This window comes from Erpetoichthys calabaricus, chromosome 3, assembly GCF_900747795.2.
Source record: "Erpetoichthys calabaricus chromosome 3, fErpCal1.3, whole genome shotgun sequence".
NCBI classification, from domain to species: domain Eukaryota; kingdom Metazoa; phylum Chordata; class Cladistia; order Polypteriformes; family Polypteridae; genus Erpetoichthys; species Erpetoichthys calabaricus.
The window spans coordinates 8,907,800-8,921,020 of NC_041396.2; positions in this window are offsets into that span (position 1 = coordinate 8,907,800).

Consider the following 13,221-nt stretch of genomic DNA (forward strand, 5'->3'; position numbering starts at 1 on the left):
GAATTTTTAACCAGATTGTTTCATGGAATCTTGGAAAGTGAGAGGATGCCTGAGGAGTGGAGAAGAAGTGTACTGGTGCCGAAATTTAAGAATAAGGGGGATGTGCAGGACTGTAGTAACTACAAAGGGATAAAATTGATGAGCCACAGCATGAAGTTATGGGAAAGAGTAGTGGAAGCTAGGTTAAGAAGTCTGGTGATGATTAGTGAGCAACAGTGTGGTGTCATGCCAAGACAGAGCACCACAGATGCAATGTTTTCTCTAAGGATGTTGATGGAGAAGTTTAGAGAAGGCCAGAAGGAGTTGCCTTGTATCTTTGTGAACCTGGAAAAAGCATATGACAGGGTGCCTCGAGAGGAGCTGTGGTATTGTATAAGGAAGTCGGGAGTGGCAGAGAAGTACGTAAGAGTTGTACGAGATATGTACTAGAGAACTGTGACAGTGGTGAGGTCTGCGGTAGGAGTGACAGAGGTAGGATTACATCAGGGATCGGCTCTGAGCCCTTTCTTATTTGCAGTGGTGATGGACAGGTTGACAGACAAGATTAGACAGGAGTTCCCATGGACTATGATGTTTGCTGATGACATTGTGATCTGTACCGATAGTAGGGAGCAGGTTGAGGAGACCCTGGAGAGGTTGAAATATGCTATGGAAAGGAGAGGAATGAAGGTCAGTAGGAACAAGACAGAATACATGTCTGTAAATGAGAGGGAGGTCAGTGGAATGGTGAGGATGCAGGGAGTAGAGTTGGAGAAGGTGGATGAGTTTAAATACTTGGGATCAGCAGTACAGAGTAATGGGGATTGTGGAAGAGAAGTGACAAAGAAAGTGCAGGCAGGGTGGAATGGGTGGAGAAGAGTGTCAGGAGTTATTTGTGACAGACGGGTATCAGCAAGAGGTAAAGGGAAGGTCTACAGGACAGTAGTGAGACCAGCTATGTTATATGGGTTGGAGATGGTGGCACTGACCAGAAAGCAGGAGACAGAGCTGGAGGTAGCAGAGTTAAAGATGCTAAGATTTCCATTGGGTGTGACGAGGATGGACAGGATTAGAAATGAGTACATTAGAGGGTCAGCTGAGGTTGGACGGTTGGGAGACAAAGTCAGAGATGCAAGATTGCGTTGGTTTGGTCATGTGCAGAGGAGAGATGCTGAGTATATTGAGAGAAAGATGCTAAGGATAGAGCTGCCAGCAGTCATTGATATGCGACAAGGTCCTAAATATGACAGCTTTAATAGACCTGCCATTGTGATTTCTCAAACATTACGATGCACTGAAATGGGGAGACCATGTAGAAAGTGTTGTCATTTCTACATGGTGTGACTGAAATGTATGCAAATACCCTAATACATGAAAGTCTACTATGAACATTTTTATCACATCTGAATTTTTTGATTTGTAAATTTAAACTGTAAAGCAGTGGGGGAAATCAAAGAAAAATGTGTCTTGTCCCAAAAATTATGGAGAGCACTGAATTTGCCTTTCTGTTGTTAAAAAATTCAATGGAACACATTACAAATCAAAAAGTAAAAAACATCTTACTTCTACAAGCGTTCTCACTCATAGGGGCCTGAAAGAGAATAATATATGACTGAGCAGAAGGACTTAGGTTTTCAATATCAATGATAACTTCACATGATAATCACAGAGCATTGAAAATGAAATAAATTAAAAATAAAGAATCCCTGACTAGCACTCAGATGAATTGAGAGATGTTAACATCTATAAGAGAGCAGCTACTCCATGATGGGTCTCAGTGCATTTTAATAGCTTGTGGTGATCAATCAGATATCATGTTTGCTCACATTTTGAAGACCTCACTGATAGAATCGATGTCCCTGCCTTCTGTGTAATAACAACAATTTCCCTTTCCAAAAGAAAACAATTAAATTCCTCGAGAATCCGACATATTGAAAATTAAGTGAAATGTGGACTTCTGGAATATCATCAACAGGTCAAAACATTTCCCATTTACAGTGGATTCAGAAAGTATTCAGACCCCTCCACTTTTTTACATTTTGCTATGTTGCAGCCTTGTGCTAAAATCATCTCGATTAATTTTTTATTCATCAAGTAACACCCAATACCCCAAAATGACTAAGAGTGAAAAATATATTTTGGCAAAGTTATTAAAAATACAAATCTGAAGTAGCACATTATTGTAAGAATGTATACCCTTTATTCAGTACTTAGCTGAAGAACCCTGGGCAGCAATTCCGGCCTGCAGACTTCTTGGACTTGCTACAACGAGCTTCACCACCCTATTTGAGGATTTTCTGACATTCTTCTGCGCTGATCCTCTCAACCTCTGTCTGGCTGAATGGAGATCGCTGTCATTGTCCTGTTGGTAGGTAAACCTTTGGCCCAGTCTGATGTCTAGAACACCCTGGAGCAGATCTTCATTAAGGAAATCTCTGCACTTTGTTTCAGCTTTCCCTCAACCCTGACTTGTCCCACGTCCCCAACCACACAGCATGATGCTGCCACCAGTCCATACTTCACTATTGTATTCACCAGTTCATGAGTGGTGCCTGGTTTCCTCCAAACATGATGCTAATCTTGGTTTCATCAGACCAGAGAATTTTATTTCTAATAGTCTGAGAGTCCCTTAGGTGCCTTTTTGCAAACTCCAAGCAGGCTTCTGTCTGTCTACTCTGTCATAAAGTCCACATTGGTGAACTTATTTCATTCTGTTAGTTTCTGTCATCTCCATACAGGTTCTCATCAGGCTCTTGGTCACCTCCCTTACTAAAGCCTTTCTCGCACAATTGCTCAGCTTCTCCAGGTGGCTCACTCTAGGGAGAATTGTGCTTGTTCCAAACTTCTTCCATTTAAACATTTTGATGGCAACTGGGTTCTAGGGATCATTCAATGCTGCAGGAATTTTTTTCTAGCTTTCCTCAGAACTGTTTCAACACCATACTGTCTCCAAACTGTTCAGGTAAGTTCATTGGTTTTTCATTTTTTGATTTTGATATACTTTATATAATTCCCAAGAAGAAACTGTCTTTTCACACGACCTTTGGGGGTCAGAGTGCAGGGTGACCCATTGTACAGCGCTCCTGAAGCAATGTTTAGGTGAAGGGCCTAATGGAGTAGGATCCCTTCTGGCAGTAACACCATTTGATCTGGCAACCTTCCAGATACCAGTGCAGGTCCTTAGCCATGGGACCACCACTTCTGTTCATCTGTGGGACCTTTTATAGACATCTGTGTGTGCCTTTACTAATCAGTCAAATCAAATGAATTCACCACAGGCGGACTCCAAACAAGATGTACAAATAACTCAGTGATGATAATAAAATGAGGTGCAGCTGAGCCAGATTTCTAGTGTCATCGCAAATGGTCTGAATACTTGTCTCGATGTGAGATTTTAATTTATTTTTATTATATTTTTTAAAATGTTGAAATCATTGTTTTTGCTTTCATTCTGAGATACTGACTTGTTTGATGTAAGAAAAATGTGATGCAAATGATTTTAGCAACAACAAAACAAAATGTGTAAAATGTAAAAAAGGTCCGAATACTTTTTGAATCCTCTGTACTTCTCACCATTGTGGAACACTTGGAGAATAAAGGCTGCTGTGCCAGACTACCATTAATAGAATTTAGTGTTTAAAGGATGTTTGGTATTTTTCAACTTGAATGTATTTCTTCACAAACATGATACAGACATGGACACATTTGTTGGTACCCTTCCAGCTCATTGATAAAGTGCTGTATGCCCCCTGAAAAGTGATGACATGTCCCCTGTGAATCTGCATGCCTTTGATATGTCATCGAGTAAAGTTTGAAAAGAGAATAACTGGTGCTTATTCAACAGCGATCTTCTAAAATGGTCTGGACACATTTGTTGGAACCCCTAGAAAAGACCCTAAATAATTGGATCCAAGTGATTTTTCAAACTTCCTCTTTTCTTGAATGCGCACCACACGTCTCTAATCATGCAATCCAACATTCAGCAGATTTAAATGGAGAAAAATCGTTACTCTGCTGTTTGGTGTAATAGTGTGACACGCACTGAACATGGACCAGAGAAAGCAAAGGAGAGAGACATTTGAAGAGACCAGAAAGAAAATGATAGACAAGCATGTTAAAGTCAAAAGCTAGAAGAGCATCTCCAAACAGCTTGATGTTCCTGTGACAACAGTTGCACATATTATTAAATGTTTAAATGTTTAAGGTCCTGGGACCTCCTTAGATGCGGTTGCAAGAAGAAAATCAACCTCAGATTGAGCAGAAAGATAGTGAGAAAGGTAGACTAAAAACCAAGGACAGCGTCCAAAGAGATAAAACCTGATCTCCACATTCAAAGTCCATCAGCATCTCCTTGCACTATTTGAGTGACATTGGGCTCAATGAAAGAAGACCAAGGAGGAATCCATTGTTGAACAAAAAACATAAATACGCCAGACTAGAAGTTGCATAAATACATATTGACAAGCCACTATGCTTCAGGGAGAAAGTCCTTTGGACTGATGAGACAAAACTGGAGCTTTATAGCAAGTCACTTCAGCTCTGTGTCCAAAGACAAGAAAATGAAGCTTTCAAGGAAAAGAATACCAGACCTACTTTGAAACATGGAAGAGGCCTGGTTATGTTTTAGGGCCGCTTTGCAGTGTTCCCTGCACAGGGTGCCTTAAGTCTGTGCAGGGAACAATGAAATCTCAAGACTATCAAGATATTCTGGAGTGAAAATTACTGTTCAGTGTCATGAGAAGTCAAGCAAAATGACACCTTTTATTGGCTAACTACAAAGATTACAATATGCAAGCTTTCGAGACAACTGAAGAAGAGGCCTGAGTTGCCTTGACTTCTCTCTACATTCATAATAGCTAACACGGTACAACACCCTACTGCCCAGTGTCAGAAAGCTCTGTCTGAGTCGCAGGTCCTGGATCCTCCAATAAGATATGGAGCTAAAAACACACAGCTAAACGCACCCAGAAACAGCAAAGAACAAAACATTTGACAATTCTCACGTTGCCATCTAGGAGCCCTGATTCAAATCCTATCAAACATCTGTGGAAAGTACTGAGACATGCAGTGTGGAGAAGACCCTTCAGGAGCAGTTTGAGTGGACCAAACGACTTGTGGATGGGTGCAGAAGCTCCTGAAATTGCTTGTTTGCAGTTGTACAACAGGTTAAGGGTCCCATCATTTCTGTCCATGCCATTATCATTCGTGTTATTATTTGAAATATTCTATTGAATTAAAACTCTAAAGCAAAGTCTGATTTTTGTTGTACACAGAATAAACAATGATTGTTGCCAATTAGTTTTGTCAGTTTCAAGTTATTTCAGAGACAATTGTGGGTTCATCTTTTTTCATAAAGGGGTACTGACAAATTTTATCCGTGTCTGTATATTTGTATTTACCATATGAAATTGTGTTCTGAAGTTTAGTGCTCTCTATATTATAAAAGAAATATCTTGCCCACCGTGGCCCTTTACATTGTAGTGTACAGGGCACGGAGGAAAAATTTAAAAACGTTCCAAATATGTTCATTTTCTCAAGCCAAGACATTTGTGAGTATTGACCCATGCCTTTCCTTGTTTGAAGCGAATATTTATGACAACAAAAGGAATCTGGAAATAATCGTTTTATCTCATATTCCTGGTATGTCATTTTCTTCTGGTAAGGGTACATTTTCTATTCTCTTGTGCGAGTTCTCACATAAATACAAAAGTAAATTAAAATAAAACCAACCATGTGGTGTGAAAAGTCAACTTTGGTCTGTTGAGAGGAAACCACAACCAGGAACAGATGAAATGATGTTGGGCAGGAAGAGTAAGCGGTGAGCCATCTCACATGGCTGGTCTTCTTTTAGGACAGATGATTCGCATAATTCCGGTGTTTTTTATTTAAAAGGGACATGTATAAACTATTTTGCAATGTGTGAGTAACCACAAGATGCAGATCAATACTTGACAATTATCTTAGCTTGAAAAATGGACGTATTTTGTAGCTTTTTAAGAGTTTCCTTCATACCCCCTAGCCAACAATGTAAAGTGCCAAGTCAAGTCAAGTCAAGTTGTGGAGCATGCACTGGTACAGCACGTTGCCGCACCCACTACACGACGAAACAACTCAGGATCCTGGTTTACAACCCCCCAGGCAGACAAGCTGGTCCAGTCCCACCCTCTGGAACTGAACCTCTATCTGCCGCAGTCAGGTGTTACGTGGGCGACCCCTTGGTCTGGTCCAGCCACTTGGGTCCCCAACAATGAGGATCTTATGAACCGGATCACTCTCAGGGAAAAGCGCCACATGGCCGTAGTGCCGTACCCGACGCTTCCTCACAATGCAGGTCATGTGCCTCATTCAGGACTCCATGAGCAGCTGCTCATTCGACACAAAGTCAAACCAATGGTACCCAAGGATTTTCCGGAGAAACACAGTACCAAAGGAGTCCAGTCTTCATCTCAGGTCACTGGACAGCGTCCAGCAACCATATGGCAAGACAGAAAGCACCAGGACTCTAAAGACTTGGACCTTCGTCCTGTTGCATAGATATCGGGAGCGCTACACACCCCTTTTCAGCGCCCTTATCACCCCTCATGCTCTCCCAATCCGTCTACTGACTTCATAGGAAGAGTCACCAGAGACATGAATGTCACTGCCAAGGTAAGTAAACCTCTCGACAAGGTTAACACTCTCTCCACAAACAGACACACTGCTGATGGCTGTGCCCAAGGGGTCATTAAAGGCCTGGATCTTGTTTTTTATCCAGGACACTCACAAGCCCAGACACTCAGACTCCTCGCTCAGTCTCTCAAGCGCCCTGATCAGAGCCTCCACTGACTCTGTGAAGATCACAGCATCGTCAGCAAAGTCAAGATCTGTGAATGTTTCTTCACCAACAGATGCCCCACAGCCGCTGGATCCCATGACCTTGCCCAACACCCAGCATTGAACAGAGTAGGAGGAAGAACACACCCCTGACGAACCCCAGAAACAACTGGGAAAAACACAGAGGTCCTGCCTCCACTCTGCACATCACTCACAGTTCCAGTGTACAGGCCAGCCATGATATCCAGCAACCTCGAGGGGATCCTGCGAACCCTCAGGATGTCCCACAAGGGAACCTCAATCAACTGAGTCGAACGCTTTACGAAAATCGACAAAGGCTGCAAAGAAACTCTGCCAATACTCATGTTCGTAAAGTGCCAGTGTGGGCAAAATATTTTTTAGAAATTTATAGAATGTGTCTTAATGTTAGAAGACAATTTCTTGTATCAAATGCATGCACACCACGTTTGTGAAAAATTACTTTAACTTGAAAAATATGAAACTTATCCTTTAACACCTTAGTACCAGCACTTTATGTGTCACTGGATTTTAGATGCCATCTGTGCTCACCGTGGAGTCCATCCTCACCGGTTGTGTAACGTGATGGCCTGGCACATGATCAGTCCATGGAGTTGTGTGGTCTGTAATGAAATTGTGGTGAAGCACAGATCATGGCGAGGGGATCACACCATTTCTAAACTGATTTTGAATCAACTTCCAAACCTTTCTGAACACACGTCTCCACTTTGTCATTATGGATTATGGAGAGTAGATTGATGGGCAAAAATGTCAAAACCTCTCCATTTCAGATATTAAATGTATGACGCAATAATGTGTACAGAAAGTGAACGGAGTCTGAACACAATCTGAACCCACTGTAACAACAAGGCAAATAAAATGTGCAGATGTCCAATGTACACAAGTACTGCTCTCCTGCTAACTCCATAGTTGTTTATACAGTATATAAACTAAAAATTGAAAATCAGCAAGAATTTAAAAGCATTTCATTCAGTTAATTGTTGTGTCTGAGAAGACCCTGCAGTATTCATTTCAGGTTTAGAGTAAATCAACTAAACTGACCAGAAATGTGGAGCATTAATACTCACCGCAGCCACCATTGCAACAAGCAGAGCGACGGTGACGAGGAGGCAAACTGCTTTCACGGCAAACATGGTGATTGTCTTGGAGGTTGAGGTCTCAGGATCTCTAAACACTTAGCCGTGTTATGCACTTTTATATGTTTAGACAAATGCAAACACACCAATCATAAAATAAAAAAGTGATCTCACTAATTTGGATTTGTGTGTAAGGTGGGAACATAATAAATAATTTGGTTCTTTAACACCTATGCAGAAAATTTGACTATATAGGACCTGAAGGTAGTTTTATTAAACCACTTCTTTATTACACAAGTTTTACAAAGGAGAAAAAATAATACACTTTAAAGTTCAGAGGCGGCTTTTACATCTGAAAAGATCAGGGCAGAAACCTAAGGAACAGAAATAAACCTAAGAAACAATAAAATAAGTCAATAAGCCTAAATAACTCAATTAGTATTAGCTAAGGCTGTCAAATTCTGACTGGAGTGGGAGCCAAATGTCCTGACCTGAGCAGTTGCTCAAGTGGAATTAACATCTGGCAGCACTCCTTGTTGTGTGCCAAGCATAGCAGGGGGAATTGCCCTCATTCTGCGACCAGTAGGGGACATTACAGTACCCCAAACACAATCACAGTGACACAAGCCCCAGATTCATATAAAAGGTTTATTATAATAATTACCTTAACAATGTACTTCTTTGTAATAATAACTCCCCCACAAGCACAATTCTCCTCTTTTCTTTTGTTCCGTTCCTCCCGGGTGAGCTTTACCCTCTTCCAGCCAACTCCAACTCACCCGGAGGAGGTCCAGCGGCTCTTTTCATCTTAGAGCCAGGAGTGCTTTCAAGTCTGTCACATTGCATCTAGGAAGGTCAGTGACAAGAGAGCCTGCCTCCTGCAGCTTCCCCTGGCGGCACCCGAGGACCCCAACAGGGATGCCCACCAAAACTGCAACTCCCATACAGCCCTACAGGTGTTGGAGTGGGAAGAACACCAGAGGGTATGGAATTTTTAATAAACGTATAATAATATTTTACTATGTATTATAAGTTCATATATTATACTGTATATATTGTGGTGGAGAGCTAGGGCCCTGATTATGGAAGGACTGGGGGGGAGAGTTTTTTTTCAAGCCCATTTCTTTAGGGGGCACATGGACATTTGCCGGGCCCTATTTGGCCGCACTTCCGCCACACCCGGAAGTGTGGCCGGAAGGAGATTGTTGGGCACCTGGAGTCCTTCCTGGCACCCTATAAAAAGGGGCCTTTTGCCATAACTTGGCTGCCAGAGTTGGGAGGAAGAGAGCAAAGCCTGAGCAGGAGTGAAGGCCTATGGACTGGTGGCAAAAGGAACTGTATTATGGTCTGTGAGTATTGAGTGCTGTGTTGGTGATTTATGCACTGTGGAACTATAAATAAACCGGGTGTGGTTGTTAAACCTGTGTCCTGCCTGTCTGTGTCGGGGTTAGGGCGGCTGTGTAAGCTGCAGGCTTCACAATATATATATATATATATATATATATATATATATATATATATATATTTATTTATTTATTTATTTATTTATTTATATATTGTGGGGGACTGCCGGGGCCTTTAACCAGCCAGGATGCCAGGACAGTTTCTTCCTGGGGCTGACAGAGGGCAGTCCCCTTGGTTTTCAGTGGGGCCACAATTCTTCAGCATGGAAGCTGAACCCTACTGGGGGCCATGGTCACCAGCAGGGGGGCGTATGGACTTTTACAGGCCCCTATTTGCCAGAACTTCTGCCACACTCGGAAGTGCTGCCGTAAGAAGCTTGTTGGCATCTGGAGTCCTTCCGGGTCCCCTATAAAGGGAGCCAGTTACCACCACTCAATGGCCAGAGTTAGGAGGAAGAGGAGAAAGCGTAAGGAGGAGTGGAGACGGAAGGACTGGCGGCATGAAGGGACTCTGAGCCTTGTGTTGTGTTGGTTTACTGTGCACAAGACTGTAAATAAAGTGTGTGCTGGGTGCAAAACCTGTCTCCTGCTTGTATGTGTCTGGGTTTGCTTTCACAATATATATATATACACACACACACACACACACATATATATATATATATATATATACTAGGGGGTTCACCCCCTGCTCGCATCACTCGCCAACCTCCCTGGCCTGCACTACCAGCCAGCCACTTCGCATCTCTGCCCCTCGCGTTGTGAAGACGGGGGGCTGAACGTACCCTAAGGAGACGTGGTCGCTCCTCCGAAACTCCCTCTTAAACGGTGATACAATGGGAAACAAAGACAGTTTTTTTTTTTTACCTCCTGTTTGCTCGATCAGCTGCTGGTGCAGCGCTTCGAACATTTTAAAGCCTGTACAGCTGCTGTCCTACTCTTTGTCTTTTATTTCCAGCCCTGGGTGTGGTTAAATTTCTTGGCACAAAGTCTCGTCTCGCGGGATGTGAGTTCTTGATATTTTTTAGTTTAGAATTTAAAAACGGAATAAGAATCTGAAAATCTAACATCACATTAAAGTTCGATAAATTCTGAAAAGAATGATACTAAACATATATATGTAGGTTTTAAAATAAGCCCAATTTAAAGCGTGACAAAAAACGTGACATAAAATCGTTGCACTTATAGGCTTAGGAATTTATATATAGAGAGTAGATATATATATATATTGTGACAGACAGGGGGCGCTATCGCTCCCTTGAACCCTCAGATCAAATGCCAGACACCAGATAACAGTCCAGATGTTTATTTGTTATAATAATAAATGTGCACAAGCACCTCCACCTACACTATACTCAATAATAAATCACTAATAATCACAAATAGACAATAATCATAATCCTCCACACCTCCCAGCAGCTCAGTCACCCTTCCTCCCAACTCGGCTCGTCCATCTGGGATTTCCCAGAGTTCTTTATAGTCCTTGACCCGGAAGTGTTTCTGTCCCTCAGTCCATGTGACTTTCTATCACTTCCGGGTCAGGTAAAAACTTCTCCTTTTCTTCAGCCCGGAAGTATATCATTTCTTGTGTTCCCGTGACTTGGAAATACTTCCGGGCTATATGGAAAGTACAAGTCCCTGGGCCTCCCTGCAGCATCCCCTGGTGGCCCCCACGGTATCCAGCAGGGCTTTGAAGAAAAACTCCAAGGTCCATGATGCCCTGCTGGAACTCGGGGTACCTCCATGTTGCCGGGAGGGCTCCATCTGGCGGCATGGGGGTATTGGCCAGGATGAACGGCCGGCCATATACAACTATATATATATACCTATATATATATATATATATATATATATATATATATATATATATATATATATATATATATATTCACGGCACTCATAGTCTGTGTCACAATCTGATTGTATGGGTGGTTACCTACCACAATCAGATTGTGACACAGACTACGAATGCCGTGAATGTAATTACCTCGATCTACATACTGTGAAATAAACGAACCACAAGCCGTGGCGCAACGTTAGGGGCTTCGCCTCTGGCGCTGACGTCTGAGGTTCGATTCCCGAGAGGGAGTGCAGTAGAGTGTGTACGCCTGATGAGCCCAGCATTAGGGCGAAACACGTGTCGCGTACTCTTTGCGTACTCTTTGCATTATTTGACAGTAAACTATTTCAACCACAACTGAGGGCACCGTGGCGGATGTTAGCAGACTTGCTGGCCAACCACAAGCGTTACCTGGTAGGTAACCACCCATACAATCAGATTGTGACACAGACTACGAATGCTGTGAATGTAATTACCCCAATCTACATACTGTCAAATAAACGAACCACACGCCGTGGCGCAACGTTAACTCAAGGATTAACTATATGTAACTTAAAGCTTAAGCACATGACGTATCTGCCACCAATGTAATTTTCCAAAGGTCAGAATGATATAAATGAGTAACCAACACCACTTTAGAAAGCTAGGATAAACTGATGGAAAAGCCCATACACCTCTCCTATCAAGCATTGCTAAGATCAATGGGAGAGTGCTTCTAAATCCCACCAGACTGAGATAGGTACCACTAACAAACCCACATCACTCCAATGAAAAGATCTCTCAGCCAGGTCAGGAACCATCCATCCAAACCATGCCAGCCAACCTATGTTGTCTATTATTATATCACTAGACCCTATCTTCGAGCCCATGGTTTTATTATCAGTGCTATTATGATAATACACACCTGTACTTGTCATTCCCTGCACAGGACCACCAGTAATTGACTAGAATCTTTACAGGTCTCACTGATATAGCAACCTGGATGAAAAACCACCATTTTCATCTCATCCTGGCAAAAAAAGACCTTGTTTGTCAAAGTCTGAGAGTCCTTTTTGTGCCTTTTTGCAAACACCAAGCAGAAATTTCTGTGTCTTTACTGAGAAGAAGCTGCTATCTGGCCACTCTTCCATTTAACTCAGATTAGTGGAGAGTTGCATGAAGGTTTTTCTTCTGGGTGTTTCTTCCATCTCTACATGTGTTCCTTGCAGCTGAGCTAGAAAGGCCATTAGGATTATTTTCCAAAGATTTCACAGTTTTCCTGGGTGGCCAACTCTAGGAATATTCAACGTTGCTCTAAACTTCTTCTATTTGTAAATTATGGCTGCCATTCTGCTCTTGGGCACCTTCAATGCTGCAGAATTTTGTGTAGCCTTACACAGGTCTGAGCCTCGAGAAATCCCTGTCTCTAAGCTCTGCAGGCAATTCCTTTGACCTCATAGCCTTTTCCTTATCACCTGTGGTACTGTCTATAGGCAAGTGTGTGTCTCTCCTAATCATTTGCAATCAATTGAATTGACTACAGGTTGACTTCAGAAAAGGTGTAAGAACACCTCTATGATCATTATACTCTTTGGTTTTAACCCTGAGAGTGACTCGGGCTTGGAATTTTATGTAAGTACATTTAAGCCCGAGTCAGACATGGGGTGACATGTAATGACCTACTTTACTGTAGGATTTCTTACACTCAATCTTGCCCTTCTTACCTTCATAGTGGGAGTGGGTTCTCCTTTGGAGAATCGCTGCTAACACTCTTTGCAGTGAGGGGAGTGCACCTTAAAGAATGACTGTTGACGTCCTAATGGAGCTAAGTCATTGCTTACACAAACCAACCCACAGGAATCCATCACAAGACTCTTTGCCCATTTGCGTTTCACAATGCAAACACCGGAACCCCAGCAGATTATGGGTAACGACCCACAGATTAAGAAACTGTGCTTTACAGTGTTGGTACGAATATCTCTCAGGGCCGCCTTCTACTGGATATATAACATCATGCTACAAAAAATGTGAGTATTTCTAAACATTTTGTAACTCATCATTATTCACAAGTGGGGTGGAGCCCTTGACCAAA